The sequence below is a fragment of the Sander vitreus genome, chromosome 17 (assembly GCF_031162955.1).
Source record: "Sander vitreus isolate 19-12246 chromosome 17, sanVit1, whole genome shotgun sequence".
Lineage (NCBI taxonomy): Eukaryota > Metazoa > Chordata > Actinopteri > Perciformes > Percidae > Sander > Sander vitreus.
This window is the reverse complement of record NC_135871.1, coordinates 31,351,402-31,368,969: the sequence shown is the minus strand read 5'-3', so window position 1 is coordinate 31,368,969 and position 17,568 is coordinate 31,351,402. Positions and strand designations below refer to the sequence as shown.

The 17,568-nt window shown below is 40.6% G+C and overlaps 1 long non-coding RNA gene across 1 annotated transcript; it reads left to right on the top strand.

The window, feature by feature from the left end:
- Window positions 1-3,131: 3,131 nt before the first annotated feature.
- LOC144532440 (uncharacterized) lies at window positions 3,132-16,287 on the top strand. The gene is made up of 2 exons (XR_013503350.1): window positions 3,132-3,265; window positions 11,948-16,287. It is a non-coding gene; the product is annotated as an uncharacterized LOC144532440 (long non-coding RNA).
- The last annotated feature ends 1,281 nt before the right edge of the window (window positions 16,288-17,568 follow it).

The following is a 17,568-nucleotide window of genomic DNA, read 5'->3' as shown; positions in this document are numbered from 1 at the left end:
AACCAGGGGATTCAGGACTCAGCAGAACCTCAACCAGGGGGTTCAGGACTCAGCAGAACCTCAACCAGGGGATTCAGGACTCAGCAGAACCTCAAAAAGCTGGATTTGGTGCATCCCTAGTTTTATATGATGTAGGGGGGGAGAAAAAATAAATAAATCGTAAATTGTATTGAGCCTACCATGATTGTTCTTTTGTGATGATTTTTAAAGTCAATTATTTTCCCTAGAATTGGGAAATACGGTAACGCCGACGGCGTCCACATCATATCTAGTTTCAGGGAAACGGAGCAAAATCAGAAAACAAAAAGGAAAAAAAGGAAATTATTATTCTCATTTATTCAAAACTTTCTGCATATTCAAAACATCACACGTGTTTCGGGATGTTTATCACAAGAAATGACTTTTTTATTTATATATATATATATATATATCTTTTTTTCTCATTTATTTTTGACGCTCCTGTTGTGTTCTTTAACCCCCAAATATAGAACAAGTTGACTTCATATTTCACAGTTTCTGTTTTCTGTTAGTTATCGTTTATAGATCTCGGCAAAAAGACACAAAAATGAAAATATGTCCAACAAAATCTCGTGACGAAATCAGCGAAATATTACGACTTTTTCCCTGAATCGGCGAAAGCGACAAAAACGGCGAAAGAAACTCTTAAAAGAGCAACACAAGTGTCAAATAAAACAAAAAAGTGTCGACAAATGCGACAAAAATATTGAAAAAAGACGACATCTGCTTTGCTCTTTAATCCAACAGATTCTTCTGTATTTCACAGTTACAGTTTTCCCACTGCACGTGAAGGCATCTTATTTCTTCAGGGGGACAAAATAAGTTTGAGATCTCAAACTCTGTACGGAGGTCCCGGGACATGTCTGCATGGATTTTATTAAAAAAAAAAAAAGCGACAAAAACATCGAAAAAACTGTCAAAATATCTACTGAAAAAACGTCAAAAACGTTGATAAAAAAGTAGAAAAAAACCCTCTGAAAAAGCGTCCAAATGGTAAAAAAATAAAAAATAATAATAATAATTTAAAAAGGCGACAAAAACTAAAAAAAGCGTCAAAGTTCTTTGAAAAAAAAAACTAAAAAAAGGTTGAAACCACGTCTAACCACACCTACACAGTCCTGGAAAAGGTCCAAACAGCCACATCAACTAGAAGCACCTGTGTTCAGGTGTGTTCAGGTGTGTTCAGGTGTGTTCAGGTGTGTTCAGGTATGTTCAGGTGTGTTCAGGTGTGTTCAGGTGTGTTCAGGTATGTTCAGGTGTGTTCAGGTGTGTTCAGGTGTGTTCAGGTGTGTTCAGGTGTGTTCAGGTGTGTTCAGGTGTGTTCAGGTGTGTTCAGGTGTGTTCAGGTATGTTCAGGTGTGTTCAGGTGTGTTCAGGTATGTTCCAGGCCTTTAAGGTAGAGACAGGACGACTAGGTGACATTCCCAGGTGTACAGACTTGTGCAACGTTTACACGTGGCCGGCTATTTTCATAAATGGACATTTCATCCTCTCTGTTTTCAAAAATAACATCGTGCACAGCTGTCAGTTTTCAGAAAGTGTTCATTTACACGAACCCGTGTATATATGCCGTCAAGAGCACGCCAGACCTGTAGGTGGCAGTGTAACGAGAAGCTCAAGCCCACGTTAGCCAATCAGAATCCCCAAAATAGCAACAACAGCAATGAATCACTTCCTCTCTCTTTGACGTCGGCTGCCTAAACCGTTTGTCTCAGTTTACGTGCAAACGTGCAAACAACGTTTTCCAAAATCTCCACTCTGGAGTTTTTAGAAAGACTCGTTTTCAGACGCGAGTTCTCCGTTTGCGTGTAAACGAAGGGCACAAATGAAGGGAAATGTCTCAGTTTTTCAAAATAACCATGTAGGTGTAAACAGGTCCTTGAGCAGGAGAGGTCCAACATGCACAGGAGCCCGGTACTGGAGCCCGGTACAGGAGCCCGGTACTGGAGCCCAGTACAGGAGCCCGGTACAGGAGCCCAGTACTGGAGCCTGGTACTGGAGCCCGGTACAGGAGCCCGGTACTGGAGCCCAGTACAGGAGCCCGGTACAGGAGCCCGGTACTGGAGCCCGGTACAGGAGCCTGGTACAGGAGCCTGGGGGCCCAAAGGAAGCAGAGATCGAGGGCGGGACAAAAATGATCGTTGACTAACTTATTTGCCTACCAAAATAATCCTTAGCTGCAGCCTGGTGCCCCTTCTTAGTCAAATCAGATTTACGTTGATCAGTCTGTTTTTATGTTGTTTTCACGCTGAAATATTTATTTCTAAGAAACGTGAGAACATCTCTGGTAAACACAAGATTTAAAGAGGAGCTCTGGCACGATTCTGTGTGGAGAAACTCAGATCTAAACAAGAAATCAAACTAAATCATTTAGCGAGGCTTTTGTTCATTGGTTAACCCCCCTGTTGTCATCGGGTCGAATTTCACCCAGTTTCAAAAAGTTTCTATATCAGAAAAGTGGGTTTCTTTCAACCACATTTTCTTTGTAAAAGAACGTTGAAGAAAGCTTAAAAAATGTCGGGAAAAAAACACACAAAAACGTCAAAAGGTGCAGAAAAAAACGTTGGCAAAAAGTGCCAAAACATTGGTGGAAAAGCAAGAAAAGTGTCAAAAAAGACCCAGAAAAACAAGAAGTTAATGGTCGACGGGAAGACAACACAAGAATAAAGGCCGTTACACACCAACCAGACGGCCGACCGTCAGCAGTAAAGCCAGTCGGACTGATCAGTCTCCCAGAGTTGGTCAAAAAAGTGCCTCAGAACACCGAAGAGACGAGACGTAATACGTCTCCATAACAGCAGGCGGCGCTAATCTGTATTGTCGCCCAAAATATGAAAACCGGCAGCTGATTGGACGAACGCGTCACGTGGGTCTGGCTGCTGCTTCCAGATTTTGGATTTTTCAACCGGCCGTTAATGGCGACTCGTTCAGAATACGATCTCATATTGTATTAAGATAGTTCAGTTTCTGAAAACATGTTAAGAGAGAAACAGGCCGTGCTGTTGCTGAATCTGTCTTCATTTCAGATCAACAAAGGTCAGTTTAACAGATGTTCATCAGATGTTGAGAGGCTCTAGTCACGCTCATCCCGCTCGCCGTTTCCGTGTGACTGTCCTGTCTCTGACTGAGCATGTCAGGTCGGCCCAAATGAAGCCGACGGCTCCTCCAACGGATGACGGCACGAACACACCGACCAGACTCGAGTCACCGACCTCGCCAGACTGTCCAAAGGACGATTATCGGGTTGGTGTGTGGTCACCTTTACTTTGTTTCTTTCTTTGTTTGTTTCACTCTCTTTCTTTCGCCCTTTATTTCTTTGTTTGTGTCTGTCCTTGTTTTGTTCTCTTTATTTCTGTCTTTGTTTTTCAGTATGTTACAGTAAGTGAACGCATCATGTAGTCAGTTGAGTCTTAAAGACTCAATTAAAAAATGTTCCGAGGTCAAACGTGAAACTCTGCGTGCACGTTAGCATCATGTATACAAGATATATAAAATCAAATGTTTCAATGCATAATGCATCACGCCTTAAAACCCACTAAAACCTCACTGTTAACCCTTGTGTTGTCTTCCTGTCGACCATTAACTTCTTGTTTTTCTGGCTTTCCTGGCCTTTTTGTCACTTTTTTTCGATGTTTTTGTAGGTTTTTTTCGGCGCTTTATTGATGTTTTTGTAGATTCATTCATTTTTTCGCTGTTTCTGAAGCTTTTCCTGGACTTTTTGTCACTTCTGTCAACGTTCTTGTCATTAATTCAATGAAAGTAGTGAACTGATCATTTATTTGACTTGTGAAGAGCGTTGTTGGGAACCATCCTCGTTATTTTCTTTTACAGTTTGGTTTAAAGAAACCCAAATTTCCGAGGTCAACAGGAAGGATAACGTTGATTGAGATCAGCCTTTCCGTCTGTGTTGCTATATTTATTTTTGCAGGATCATAATGTGTAAGAAGCTGCTGACAGCTGCAGTACAGATGTGCGCCTGTAGGTGGCAGCAGCGTCTGCAGCTGACGCCACAGCTGGATCACCCTTTTTAAATCCCTTCAAAATAAAACAGTTTGTGCCATCACCGTGGACTCTTCTGAACTTAACCCTTCTGTCGTCGTCCCGTCGACCATCAACGTTTTTGTCACTTTTTTTCAAAGCTCTGTATGTTCATGGTCAGTAAACCTAATTTATGCGACATTATACCTAATTATTTTGTTAAAAAAAGCAGAAATTATGAATTATTTTTGGCTGATAGTTAAGATCAGAGGATGTTGAGTGGATCACAGTTTTGGTCAAAGATTATACTGTTTTGAAACCATTTAAACACTGTTTTAAATGCTATAAAATGTAATAAAACACCCATAATTCAATGAATGTATGCATGAATACATGCAAAGAATGTTTTATGGCTTCTATTCAACGTGCATACGTGCATCCATGTTAATTTTGGGCAATTTGGATGAAAGAAACCCATATTTGGGATATAAAAAAACTTTGAAAACGGGTCAGATTTGCCCCTTGGACAACATAAGGGTTAAAAGATTAGATTAGATAGTTTTACAGTTTTAAAGACTTCCCCTTTTGTTTTCTGACTGGGTCATATTGACAGTTAAGGGCCAAAAGTATGTGGACATCACAAAGGCTGCATCTCGTTAACCTCGTTAAAGCCACACGCTCCAAAGTCTTAAAGACAGAAATGACATCGTTATTTTTCACTCTCCTGTTGTGTTCTTTAAACCCCAAATCTAGCACAAGTAGACTTTTTATTTCACAGTTTCTGTTTCCCATCAGATCCTTCATAGAGCTCGACCAAAAGTGACAAAAATTAAAACATGTCCAAGAAAGCGCCAACAATGTCGGGAAAAACTAAACAAAAAAAACATGTAAAAAAGCAACGAAAGTGTTGATTAAAACGTGAAATGATCACAAACTGGTAAAGTGCCCATATTATGAAAAAATGACGTTTTCTGGGATTTGGGGAGTTCATTTGTGTCTCTGGTGCTTCCACACGCATACACACTTTGAGAGAGGTCTCACTCTGTAGCTAAAACAGAGACCTGAACACAGGGTGAAAAGAGGAGCTGCAGCAATGGGCAGTACAACAAAAATATGGTGTTTTCTGAAAATTAAACCATGTAAACCTATTCTGATACAACCTCAAAATACTATTAAGTAACTGAAAATTAACATAATGCAATGTGTGAAAATGAAGAAGAAGAACGGGTCAAACACAGCAGTCGGGCAGCGGAGAAACAAGCTACAATGTTAGTTGATTGTGCAGCTTTACCTTCATAAAAGTGCTCATTTTGCCGCTGACAGGCTCAGATTAAGTGTCTGACAACATTATGGCAACATTATGACCCTAATTAACATTATGGAACCCCCATGGGAGGGCTTTTGGTCCAAACCTTTCCTTGTCAAGTCTCCTCCTCCCTCCCTCTCGTCCTCCCTCTCCTGCGTGTCCTCTCTGAACATATGCAGGCGGAGGTAAACAGGTTTCTCCTTGGATGACACGGCTGCTGTTGACGGGGCAGAGTTACACTCTGACAGCTATTGTTAGCGTCTTTGTCACTGCTCAGGGAATCTGTCCTGAAGCCTCAAGTGGCCTGCAGTGAGTTACACCCCCAACCCAACCTCCACCTAACCTCCACCCAACCCACCCCTTTTTCCACTTGATGAAAGACAAACACACAGTAGCACTGAGGTAAAGAGGGCATGGCACAAAACACACCGTGTTTGAGACTGTCTTCCTCCGAAAAATGCTCCCATAAGTCGTTTGTTCAAGCAGCAATTCTGACCTATATATAGGTTTCTAGTGGCGGCGCCCTCTAGTGGCCGTAGTAGTTCTGACAGGAGCAAAACAGGAAGTAAGGTGAGGAAGTGTAGGGTTCTTCCTGGCTCAGAATGGGCCTTTGGGGGTGGAGGTGGGGGCGACGACGCATAGCAGTAAGAAGGATCGGTCCGTGTATAGTAAAGGCCTTCTGTGTTACCTTATTTGACAGAAATCTATACATTTATTTGTAATTTCTGACAAAAATGTACAATATGCTTGAGTAAATGAAGCCCCTGACTCAGGACGGTTTATGTTCTGCTTGTTCATCGGTTGTTTGGTAAGTTGGAGATGATCTGAACTGCTATTTTTAATATCAATTATTTTCCTTTGGGGCTGGCTAAATAGGGTGCCAATAAATCATCTATGTAGAGGAGAATAGAACAGATCAACTATCATAATAGACCCTTCATGGAAGACTTAAGTGGGCGTATTTGGCGCGTGGTTTAGGCGTCCTTCCTCAAGAAAATTTTACGTTTTTCAGTTAAAAAAACAAACAATTTCCCCATATACATTTTGTGTCTCTTTGTAGTCGTGTTGTGTCTCTTTTTGGTCCTTTTTGTTTCCTTTGGGGTTGTTTTTTGTCTCTCTGTAGTCGTGTTGTGTCTCTTTTTGGTCCTTTTTGTTTCCTTTGGGGTTGTTTTTTGTCTCTCTGTAGTCGTGTTGTGTCTCTTTTTGGTCCTTTTTGTTTCCTTTGGGGTTGTTTTTTGTCTCTCTGTAGTCGTGTTGTGTCTCTTTTTGGTCCTTTTTGTTTCCTTTGGGGTTGTTTTTTGTCTCTTTGTCGTCGTGTTGTGTCTCTTTTTGGTCCTTTTTGTTTCCTTTGGGGTTGTTTTTTGTCTCTTTGTAGTCGTGTTGCGTCTCTTTTTGGTCCTTTTTGTTTCCTTTGGGGTTGTTTTTTGTCTCTGTAGTCGTGTTGCGTCTCTTTTTGGTCCTTTTTGTTTCCTTTGGGGTTGTTTTTTGTCTCTCTGTAGTCGTGTTGTGTCTCTTTTTGGTCCTTTTTGTTTCCTTTGGGGTTGTTTTTTGTCTCTTTGTTGTCGTGTTGTGTCTCTTTTTGGTCCTTTTTGTTTCCTTTGGGGTTGTTTTTTGTCTCTCTGTAGTCGTGTTGTGTCTCTTTTTGGTCCTTTTTGTTTCCTTTGGGGTTGTTTTTTGTCTCTCTGTAGTCGTGTTGTGTCTTTTTTTGGTCCTTTTTGTTTCTTTTGGGGTTGTTTTTTTGTCTCTGTAGTCGTGTTGTGTCTCTTTTTGGTCCTTTTTGTTTCCTTTGGGGTTGTTTTTTGTCTCTTTGTAGTCGTGTTGTGTCTCTTTTTGGTCCTTTTTGTTTCCTTTGGGGTTGTTTTTTGTCTCTCTGTAGTCGTGTTGTGTCTGTTTTTGGTCCTTTTTGTTTCCTTTGGGGTTGTTTTTTGTCTCTGTAGTCGTGTTGCGTCTCTTTTTGGTCCTTTTTGTTTCCTTTGGGGTTGTTTTTTGTCTCTCTGTAGTCGTGTTGTGTCTCTTTTTGGTCCTTTTTGTTTCCTTTGGGGTTGTTTTTTGTCTCTTTGTAGTCGTGTTGTGTCTCTTTTTGGTCCTTTTTGTTGGGTTGTTTTGTGCCTCTTTTTCATATAACGTTGGACCGTTATTATCGGGGTCAGCCCTATGTTCCCACATCTCCAAGATTTTTCTTAAAATGGGGCCCTATGTTAGGGTTAGGGTTACATTCCATCTGTAGTCCATTGCTACTGGATAAGAGGTTGGGTGTAATTGGCTACCAAATTGGGAGAAAGGGGGATAACATCTGATACACATTTATGAAAAAGGAAATGTGGGAACATAGGGCTGAGGGAACATAGGCACGCTCCCGTTATTATCACCATATCTGTGTCTAAAATGTTGGAAAGCTAGAGCAGATAATACATAAATAACTCTCAAAGAGCTTAAAGACAAAACTAGTTACATTCATTCGGCCTAGGTGCTGCACCTATAAACCTTACAATGGCGAGGAAAACCCTGGACTATAAATATGAGAATAAGCCATTATTGGTGCAGGTCGGCTGTGATTTAGTGTCTCTGTGCAGCCTCACGTTGCTGCAGGTCTGGGGTGGGGGGTCGGCGTTATTTAAAGACTCTTATGTCATTTATGCTTGATGCATTGCAGTCACGAGACCTTGAGCTGCGCGACGCTAAACCATCAGTGACAGCACCTGCCGAGGCGCGGACGCCATTGCGACGGGTTCACAACATACATCCACATGACAACGTGCCGAGGCGGTTCATGTTTACATCGTTGGAGGTTTACACCAGCTGTCAAAAAACATTGAAAACCTAATAAAAACGTCCAAAAAAGCTGTAACAGATGATGGTGGTGGAGTAACTAAAGTAACTAGTAACTAAAGCTGGAACAGATGAATGGAGCGGAGGAACTAAAGTAACTAGTAACTAAAGCTGGAACAGATGAATGTAGCGGAGTAACTAAAGTAACTAGTAACTAAAGCTGGAACAGATGAATGTAGTGGAGTAACTAAAGTAACTAGTAACTAAAGCTGGAACAGGTGAATGTAGCGGAGTAACTAAAGTAACTAGTAACTAAAGCTGGAACAGATGAATGTAGTGGAGTAACTAAAGTAACTAGTAACTAAAGCTGGAACAGATGAATGTAGTGGAGTAACTAAAGTAACTAGTAACTAAAGCTGGAACAGGTGAATGTAGCGGAGTAACTAAAGTAACTAGTAACTAAAGCTGGAACAGGTGAATGTAGCGGAGTAACTAAAGTAACTAGTAACTAAAGTAACTAGTAACTAAAGCTGGAACAGATGAATGTAGTAGAGTACCTAAAGTAACTAGTAACTATAGAGGAGTAACGAAAGTAACTAGTAACTAAAGCTGGAACAGATGAATGTAGCTGAGTAACTAAAGTAACTAGTAACTAAAGCTGGAACAGATGAATGTAGCGGAGTAACTAAAGTAACTAGTAACTATAGTGGAGTAACTAAAGTAACTAGTAACTAAAGCTGTAACAGATGACTGTAGTGGAGTAACTAAAGTAACTAGTAACTAAAGCTGTAACAGATGACTGTAGTGGAGTAACTAAAATAACTAGTAACTATAGTGAGTAACTAAAGTAACTAGTAACTAAAGCTGTAACAGATGAATGTAGCTGAGTAACTAAAGTAACTAGTAACTAAAGTAACTAGTAACTAAAGCTGGAACAGATGAATGTAGTGGAGTAACTAAAGTAACTAGTAACTAAAGCTGTAACTGATGAATGTAGCGGAGTAACTAAAGTAACTAGTAACTAAAGCTGTAACTGATGAATGTAGTGGAGTAACTAAAGTAACTAGTAACTAAAGCTGTAACTGATGAATGTAGCGGAGTAACTAAAGTAACTAGTAACTAAAGCTGGAACAGATGAATGTAGTGGAGTAACTAAAGTAACTAGTAACTAAAGCTGGAACAGATGAATGTAGCGGAGTAACTAAAGTAACTAGTAACTAAAGCTGGAACAGATAAATGTAGCGGAGTAACTAAAGTAACTAGTAACTAAAGCTGTAACAGATGGATGTAGCTGAGTAGCTAAAGTAACTAGTAACTAAAGTAACTAGTAACTAAAGCTGTAACAGATGAATGTAGCGGAGTAACTAAAGTAACTAGTAACTAAAGCTGGAACAGATGAATGTAGTGGAGTAACTAAAGTAACTAGTAACTAAAGTAACTAGTAACTAAAGCTGGAACAGATGAATGTAGCGGAGTAACTAAAGTAACTAGTAACTAAAGTAACTAGTAACTAAAGCTGGAACAGATGAATGTAGCGGAGTAACTAAAGTAACTAGTAACTAAAGCTGGAACAGATGAATGTAGTGGAGTAAAAAGTACAATATTTCTCTCTGAAATGTAGTGGAGTAGAAGTAGAAAGTAGCATGAAAAGAAAAGATTTGAGTAACGTACAAGTACCTCAACATTTGGACTGAAGTACAGTACTGGAGCAAATGTACTTAGTTACATTCCAGCGCTGCAAGCGTGCAGCGGTGCAGCCATGCTAACGGATGCCAGCTGATAATATCTGGAGTGAAGTGAAGCTCATCAAACCACAGAGAGCAGTTTCACCAGATTACAAACAACACGCACAACGCAGCTGGTTTCTGGTCCGGATCTCCGTCTGCTCGGTTGTCTTCCTGCAACTCATCACATCCTGTCTACAGGATTTTTATAGTTATTAGGGCTCCTGCACACTGGCTGCGTGCCGTGAGCGCGTCAGCTGCGTGGCGTGTCCGTTTATATTTCGGCATTTCCCATGTTAACAGGTCAGAGCGTGCACACTGCCTGCGTGACACGCACGTCTCAGAAAACACGTGCATGCTAGAAAGAAGACCGACGCCTATTTTTCACGCAACACGCAAGCGTTTTCAGGCAAAATAGAATACGAAAAGATGTTTATGTGTCATTTTGACACAAATACATTTAATAAATGACATGTTGATGTTTGAAAGTCTCGAGGTTTTGACAGAAATGCAGATATAAATGTCATTTAAAAAAATAATAAATAATTATCCATTTTCTAATATTGCACCAGCTGTCAATGCAGAAGGAAATATTCTGGAGCCTATTTTGCCGTTAACACTGCCGACGTTGTCTTTGCTGTAATCAGATCAGTATATATTTATGTTTATGTTTATGGGAAACATACATGTGTAGAGACAAGGCTAACAGCAGCAGTCAGACACCTTTCTGGTGTGTAAAGACATAGAAAACGCCACGCAGCCGCCACGCAACAGAAATGCCACGCTCATGCCACGCAGCCAGCGTGAAGAAGGCCTTACAGAGACGGTTGAGAACCGAGACGCCCCAACTCAGCGTAGTTTCCTGTCTCTGTGTCCCGTGGGTTTTTCCCGAGTTTTGATTCCTATGGGAGAAGTGAACGTGAACACAGATTATGAGCTATTCATTCACCCCATAGTCACCAAAAGTTAATATTGGAGTAATATTTTTCACAAGCCACATATCTCCTGAACCTTCTGACACGAACATGGCATTTTTCACATCAGTGTTTCTGTCTCAGGATCGAACTCTCGCGAGATCTGGCAACACAGAGAAGCTAACGTCAGCGAACGATCGTGAACTAAATATGTTTCTGAACTAAATATGTCTTTTAGCTGTATTAAATATTAATAAACGTTAGCAAAAGAAAATATTAACTTTTCATCCATCCACACACCGTTCACTACCGGTACAGGACCATGGTTAACTGCTCCTCAATCCCAAAAAATGTGGCTACTTTGCTTTTTTCCCCCAAAATCTGATAAATAATAAATATATTAAAATCTGACATATGCACTTTGAACTTTGCACTGAACACTTTGATGCAAATCATGCAATATTTAATATAAGAAGCCTTTTTATTTGCATAATAAAACGTACAACTCGCCCTCTTCGCTCTCTTCGTACCAAAGATGAAGAGAATTGGATCGTCCACTTTGCATTTCACTGATGCTTCTTTGACCTGATTGCTTTTTATTTTTTTACATTTATTTTTCTTTTACATTTGTCTAAAGGTCGCACAGTGTAAAAGAGTTTTTCTTGCTGAATGTGAAGAAAAAGGGGTCAGCCCTATGTTAGTTTTCACTGAAAATTAGGCTGTGGGAACATAGGACTGTGGGAACATAGGGCTGTGGGAACATAGAGCTGTGGGAACATAGAGCTGTGGGAACATAGGGCTGTGGGAACATAGAGCTGTGGGAACATAGAGCAGTGGGAACATAGGGCTGTGGGAACATAGAGCTGTGGGAACATAGAGCTGTGGGAACATAGAGCAGTGGGAACATAGGGCTGTGGGAACATAGGGCTGTGGGAACATAGAGCTGTGGGAACATAGAGCTGTGGGAACATAGAGCAGTGGGAACATAGGGCTGTGGGAACATAGAGCTGTGGGAACATAGGGCTGTGGGAACATAGAGCTGTGGGAACATATAGCAGTGGGAACATAGGGCTGTGGGAACATAGAGCTGTGGGAACATAGAGCAGTGGGAACATAGGGCTGTGGGAACATAGTACTGTGGGAACATAGAGCTGTGGGGCTGTGGGAACATAGGCACGCTCCCAAGAAAGAATACCTTAGTTTGTAACGTAACAAGCATTTTTCTTTGTCTTTCCCAGGTGTAGAACGATGAGCCGCTCCTCCGCCTCGCCAAAATCAAAAGGTTACGACATCCCTGCTTTCCCCACCTCTTCTTTGTCCTTCTCTTCTTCCTTTCTCTGATGAAGGTGAAATAAAGCAAACTCTGGATAAAAACACTGACATTCATAGGAAACACGGAGCTATGAGACGCCTTCCTGTGACAAGAGGACGTCCTGACTGAGCAAAGCTGCAGCAGTCGGACTCTGAGGTACGACAAACGTTACTTGAATCATCTGCTACTTATATATTTAAACCGAGTCCTCCATTTATTCGTTCGTAGATGTTGGGAGATTGCTCTTCTTGCTGTAAGTCCTGTCTGTACGTTCTGCGTATCATATTCAAACCAAAACATATTATTGCATGCCTGGAAAGTGAAGCATGTAAACAGACGAAAACAAGGTTGACACATGGGAACAACAACAACAGCTCATCGAAGTTTGAAATAACTCTGTTCGACTGGTGGAGTTGGTTGCTAAAACTATATTTTTTAAATGATCATACTGTATATGTTTTATATGGAAATTAATTGGTTAATTATTTTGTATATTTTTAACATTTTTGCTAACATGTTAATTCATTTTTGCTTTATGAGTAAAAAAAACAGTGTTGTACTCAAGATCGGTTCCGGCTTTGGAGACTTTTTGAAGGTCTGGGTCTTGTATCGGAATCAACTGCATTTTTGGGGTCAGCCCTATGTTCCCACATTTCTAAGAAGTAGGCCCTATGTTCCCACATTTCTAAGAAGTAGGCCCTATGTTCCCACATTTCTAAGAAGTAGGCCCTATGTTCCCACATTTCTAAGAAGTAGGCCCTATATTAAGGTTAGGGTTACATTCCATCTGTAGTCCATTGCTACTGGATAAGAGGTTGGGTGTAATTGGCTACCAAATTGGGAGAAAGGGGGATAACATCTGATACACATTTATGAAAAAGGAAATGTGGGAACATGGGGACTAATTTTGGAAATAAATCTTAGAAATATGGAAACATAGGCAGGTTCCTGCATTTTTACTTGGGCTCAGATAAAGAGGACTCAGAGGACTTATTTGAAGAGCTGTCAAGACCAAAACTGCAGGGCTAACTAAACTGCCTGTGCATTATGTCTGAATTATGTGATAACATCGTTACTGTGATTGGATGTAAAACTTCCTGCTTCAAATGCAACCAATAACTTTCTAATTTGAAATGTGTTCCTGTTAATCCCACGCACTCCCAAAAAAAGTGAAAAGACAGGCGAAGAAGCTCTGGCTGTCTGGTTGACGTCCTCCGAATCCTCGATAATAAAATGTGGCTACCTAAACTGTAAGGAGTTTATTTGCTAAACAACATCTAAAAGTAAACACACAGTAAGGCTACATTGACAATGCTACATTTTGGGTTAAAAAATGAATATCTTCTGCTGTGTTTCCCCCTCACTTTTGGCTCAAAACTCTGCTTACAAACCAAAACGTAATGTAGGTATAGCCTAAAACAGCTGGGATCACATTTTTATCGACACTTAGAAAGGAAGCATACAGAAAGGTAAGCTAACGTTAAGTGACGCTAGCAAAGCTAGCAAGCTAACGTCGTCAACCTGCCTCTGCAACAACACTCTTCAAAATTCTCACCCTTCACCCAAAATGATTTAGCGAATATTAGCTACACGTTTCCCACACTCGGTCTTGACTCGGTCTCGACACACTCTGGTCTCGGTGACGACTCGGTCTCGGTTTAGGCCGTCTTGACTACAACGCTGGTAAAAAAAACATAGCAGCTTCAGTGGGCAGCTCTGATGAAAATGTCTGCCTGCATTAAAAACACTTTGCCCATATGAGAAGAAATGTATTGTGTTCAAAATAATATACAAAAAGGCAGTTAAACTGCATTTATGGCAGACATTTGACATGTGATTTTCTTTGAATGATTTTGAATGTTTCTGATTGTGTGTGGGTTTTGATCAGAATGCTGTATATATGTTATTATCGATAACATCTACCTCAGGGTCCGCTCATTAACGACAGAAGCTTTAATGACATTGGCGTCCCTCTGTTATCTGAACACGGTCATCACACCTGGATTATTCCGTTTTTAAATGCCTCTTTAATTATCTGGTGCAATTAAATAAACCCAAACACTCTTTAAACTGCCGTTTGATAACTTAGAGAAGTGAAAAAAATACAAAAATTAAGCTAAAGACGCTTGAGGAACTGTATAGCATACAAAACCATATTAATAGGGTTGAATATATAAACTTTTAATTAAACACACGTAATTCAGCCTGACTATACAGCAGAACATCATGATTTTCTTTGCACATTTTTTAATTTATTGGTGAAGGTGTTCGGAAGTGTGTGTGTGAGCATGTGACTCAATTAATTGTTAATTTAAGGGCAATAATGTACTGCAGAGGTTTCCTACCGTTGAATAAAATTGGGGGTCAGCCTGTCTTAAAAAAAAACAACCGCTCATCCTAAAACAGTTTATTAGTTTGAGAGTTAAATGGAAAGGGAGTGTCATGTCAGTCGATTGTCTAAATTGCTGTTTGTTGCTCTGCCGCATTGCAGATTGCAAAGAACTAACCCCAGATTTTCCACTGGGCACGTCTGTGCTGCGTTCCGGTTTTATTCCGTCCCTCGCCAGACGCCATACTACACCGAGAGCGTCTCAGAAGCGGAGCGTCTTGCCTGCCCGACTCACAGATATTATTATCTCTAGAAGTACTTTACAGAACAATCACGTGTTTATTAAGCTAGTATCTACCTTCCTCTCCAGGCTGCGAATTTACGAATCCTACTATGGCCACGCCAAGACCCGCCCTTCAATAACATTCACACACTAATATTGGCCAGGCGTCCATGCTTACATGTACAGGTCATATCCCTTGACCAATTGGCTTATCCTAACCTTAACCACTCGAGGGTCAATGCCTAACCCCAACCAATCAAACTGCTATTGAAGGGCGGCCTTGGCGTGGCCATAGTAGGTTTCGTAAATTAACCTCTAGGCTCTCCTACAGTTAAACTCCATGCCTTCTCTTTCCTGGCGTTGTCTTTATAAAAAAGATCTGTCATGTCTATTATGTCCTCCAAATGAATCTCTCGTTGTCCGTGGTGTTGTAAAGGAGACATTTATGATATTGGGGGTGTCTTTTAGTAAATTGTCTGGATGCTCTCGATGTTTCAGTTCCTGCCCAGCTGTGCGAACGGGAGCGTGCCTATGTTCCCACAGCTCTATGTTCCCACAGCTCTATGTTCCCACAGCTCTATGTTCCCACAGCCCTATGTTCCCACAGCCCTATGTTCCCACATTTCTAAGATTTATTTCCAAAAGTTCCCACATTTCCTAATCCTAACCACTAACCCTAACCCTAAAAATGTTGTGGGAGGATAGGGCTTAAATTGGGAAAATGTAGGAACACAAGACCTAATTTTGAAAATGTCCTCAGAAATGTGAGAACATAAGGCCTAATTTTAAGAAAAATCTTAGAAATGTGGGAACATAGGGCTGACCCAGTGCGAACGCCGCTCTGCTCCCGTGAAAATAGACTTGGTGCATATCTTTAGCGGAGACCTGCTTTACGCACACTTCTGGGACGCACCGTGACGCGGCTGGTGGAATATCAATCATGGACTTGAATGGCAGCGATTGCTCGTAAGGGCCGTGGTGGATCTGGAACGCAGCGCAGACGCGCCCGGTGGAAAATAGGGGTAAATGAGGTAGTGTGTGACACCTATCTTCTCATCTGACTTTGGAGCAGATGATAAACAAACGTATTTCTCAAAATGTTAAACTTAATTATTATCACTGTCCCATATCTTTGGTACTAGACTGCAGAAACGTGTATCTATCAACCCCCCGGCAAGTTTGGTCTTGTCGTAATTCTGCTTTGCTTAGACATAAAAACAGCCACGGGTGATTTCTGTTTGACAGAGGCTCTGATGCGCTGTGACTCGCCATTAGTGGTGATGATTAATGTTGTCTGCATACTGTATGAGCAACAATAATACATTCAGTCAGCCTGGATGGGTCACCTAATATTCATGACATGTAACATCCATTGTGTTGCAGGACATTTTCATTCTTCATTATCAATTGCAGAGTTCAGTTCAGGTTTGTCACCAAATTGTCTCATTTGCATGCACAAAATAATAGTGTGAGTGATTACGGTGTTCTGGGAACTTCAGCATTGAAGAAAATGCATTTTTGATTTCTTTCCTCTTTTCTGTTTCTTTTTTTATTTCCAGTTATTGTTGCCATGTTAATTTTTTTTTTTTTTTTGGACAATTTTCAATTGTGATCTATTTTTGATAAAATAAATCAAATCAATCTTTTATCCTGATCAGTTTCAATCTTCATGTGTTTAAGACGACTGCACATAAAGATCATTTTCAGTTTCCTGTTGTGCCATAAACATTTTCACAGAAAAAACGACAATATAGATCGATTGTGCAAGCAGCTCATCACGACCCATAATTAAGTTTCTTGTAACGTGGCGACCTTTAGCAGCTGAAGTAATTAATGGGAAAGCAAACAAGGAAGCCAGGTGACAAAGTATAAGAGCGACAAATTCAAACTCAGGAGATTTCTTGGCGGAAAACAGACCAATCTGGCAACATTTCTGCAGTCAGTCGATTCAAACTGACGCAGTGTTGTTTGTTTCATTCATCACCGGCCAAATGGCTAGTAACTTTCCAAGGTTACCAGCCAAAATTAATTTTTACCCACATTTGGTGGGTTGGCAGGTGTCAATTTAAAGCCCTGTATACATATATATAGACTTAGGGTTCCACCCACCCATCAACTGGGTTGGTCTCGCCCAATATCTGACTAAAGAGTTGTTACCCTTGTTACAGGAAGAGAATTATCTTAAAAACATTGTCACTGAAAGTAAAAAAAAAAATGATGCCATTGAACATAATGCAGGTTTAGCAGAATTATCCAATATCAACGTCCTGACCTTAACCTATAGACCTGTGGCCTCATTTATAAAACTGCGTAGATTCTATTGTGAAAGATTTGTGCGCCAAAAAGTCAGAATTTTCGTACGCAAAAACAAAATTCAGATTCATAACACCTTGCAGCGCACACCGGTACGTACTCTTCTCGTTATAAATACGGACGTGTGTTACCTTATGCGGTTGTGCACGAGCCTCACGCTCCTCCAAAGGTCGTCCCATATTGGTCCTAATAAGGTCCATGTTAACCAATCAATGAATATTGCAGCCTTGTAAAGAAGCCCTTAACGACCAATCATGAAACAGAAAAATGGGGAAAAAAACACGATTCAGTGATTATGAGATCAAGGTGCTCCTAACAGAGGTAGAACATCGAAACTAAATCATGTTTGGAGGCCTTAAATAGACTTATTTGTTGGATATAAATATCCATTTTCATAATTCATGGTTAGACCTAATTGATTGTTATGAAAACTAAGTAAAATGTAGAGCGTGCTCACATGCAGGCTGTGCACTATGCATCCAGAGTACTTTATCCATGTGATATTTCGTGTTACCATCGGAGTTCACTAAAACACAGTCTACAAAATCTTGAGAGCATTACGCACGATCACACGCATGGTCAAAAGGTTGCGGAAAACTGGGCACATTTTTACGCATGGAAA